This window comes from Microtus ochrogaster, linkage group LG2 (assembly GCF_000317375.1).
Source record: "Microtus ochrogaster isolate Prairie Vole_2 linkage group LG2, MicOch1.0, whole genome shotgun sequence".
Taxonomy (NCBI): domain Eukaryota; kingdom Metazoa; phylum Chordata; class Mammalia; order Rodentia; family Cricetidae; genus Microtus; species Microtus ochrogaster.
Genome location: NC_022028.1, coordinates 53,650,777 through 53,653,095, shown reverse-complemented (window position 1 = coordinate 53,653,095; position 2,319 = coordinate 53,650,777).

The following is a 2,319-nucleotide window of genomic DNA, read 5'->3' as shown; positions in this document are numbered from 1 at the left end:
ACACCCAGCAGTGTGTTTCCATGGTGACCTCTCTGGAACACCTCATAGATACACCCACAGTGTGTTTCCTTGGTGACCTTTCTGGAAACACCCTCATAGATACACCCAGCAGTGTGTTTCCATGGTAACCTTTCTGGAACACCCTCATAGGTATACCCAGCAGCGTTTCCATGGTGATTCTAAATCCAGCCATGTTGACGATTAAAATTAAACCACCAACGGCAGCAGCATGGACCAGGGAGCTCAGGTTGCACTTGGAGCCAGGCCATCCAAGGGTCTGCTCCAGTCCATGCAGGTCTTCAGACAGAAGAAGATAGCACAACCATGGCAGGATGCAAATGGGGAAACAGTTTCATCAGGATGCACAGGTGTCCCCTGGTGGTGATGGAGCCACAGATACTGAAATACAAGCCACTGGAGTCTGTCCCCAGACAAAGAAGGGTTTGTGCTGTGGGCATCCAGGGCCAGGTGACAGGGGTGGTCACGTGGTCCAGTTTCATGCTCTCCAACAGTCCATGTCCAGTGCCCGGTGGTCTAGTGCCAGAAGTATGCGGATGAGGCCTCAAAGATCAAAGGCATCATGGGGTGGAGAGAAGGCTCAGGCAGTAATAGCACTGGCTGCTCTTCTAAAGGACCTGGGTTCAGTTCCCAGCACCCACATAGTGGCTCACAGTCACCTGCAATGCCAGTTCCAGGGGATCTGACACCCTCTTTTGGCCTCCAGAGACACCAAGAACACACATGGTGCACAAACATACATGTAGGAAAAACAGCCACACATAAAGGAAAAAAAATTTTTAAAAAAGACATCCTCCACTAAAGAAAAAAAAAAAAAAAGACATCCTCACGAGAATGGCAGGACCCTGTTAGTAGCCAAACTGTCACTGCAAAGTTGAAGAGTGTGGAGGTCCTGGTGCCCATGCTCGGCAACAGGAATCCTACTGACAGCCTTGTCCTGAGCACCAGGTCTACCTGTGTGACAGACACTGTGGGATTTTAAAGTTCCCAGGGGAATTACCCACCACAGTAAACATATATAAATGTGTGCGCATGTGTGTGTGTCTGTGTGTGTGTGCACTGTCTGTTGCTTTAGGCATTTGCAGAGTTCTTGAACCCGATCCTTCATGAATAAGGGGTGCCACCATCTGAAGGCTGTGTGGGAAGAAGGCTTGGCCCCAAGCTGATGTACTCTCGGGCGCAGCTGGGACATTAGAAGGTAGGGCTCGTTGGAAGACATGATGACCTGACAGACTTATCTCCGCCCTTCCCTCTCCCTCGCGGCTACTCTGTGGCACCGCTTGCTCCCGCCATGTCCTGCCTTGTACAGACTCAGATGATTGGACCGAGTGACCTTGAACTGAAACGGGACCAAGGTAAAGCTTCCTTTTATGTGACCTCATTTTGTCACGACAATGGAAAGCTGACATGCAGAGAGACACCTGCACGGCATAGTGCTGTCTTTAGGCACCAAAGGGCCAAGGACCAAGGACAGATGCAGTGTGTTTACATGAGAATGTGCCAAGGGCTGAGGGTGACGTGCAGCGGGAGGACACTGCCTGGCACGCCTGAGGCCCTGGCTTTGGTTTTGAGCCACAGGACAAGGATGTGTCAAGACTTTAGGAGGTTTGAGGAGGTTGGGGGAATAAAAGGGGCAAAGGACTGTCAACTTGTCACTTAGAATCACCATGGAAACAGACCTGTAGGTGCGTCTATGAGGGAATATCCAGGCTGAACTGAGACACCCTAAGACACCCTAAGTATGGTTGGCATGGTCCATGAGGCTGGGGTGCTTCCCTGAATAAAAAGGAGGAAAGAGCTGAACGTCAGTGTTGTTCCCGTCTGTCTGCTTCTTGACTCTGTGCCCACACACAGCCGGCCACCCTTACTCCTGAGTAACTTTGTCCCATACTGGGCTGTCCCCTCAGACTGAGCCAAAGCAAACCCTACCTTCCTTACATTGTTTTTGTAAGCATTTTATCACAGTAATAAGGACCTGATGTAAGAGACTCAAGGAAAACCAATTTGAGCAGAATGTGAGAGAAGAGAAAAGCATTCCAGGGCAGGGTGGGCAGGTGCAGGAGGGTCTACAGCATCCGCAGCTCCGTGGCATAGCTATGAAAGGCTGTAAGGGGTGCCCACAAGTCCCCGTGGTGATGAGGAGCATTGTGAACACTAGAGGTCCAGGTAAGAGCTGGCTATGTAGGCCTTGACACAACACAAAGAGGAGCTGACCTACTCAGCCAGCAACACTGACGTCAACGCTGGGGAACGTGCTGGGGATGGATGTAATTCGCTGGCAAAGTACCTGTTTTGTATGTG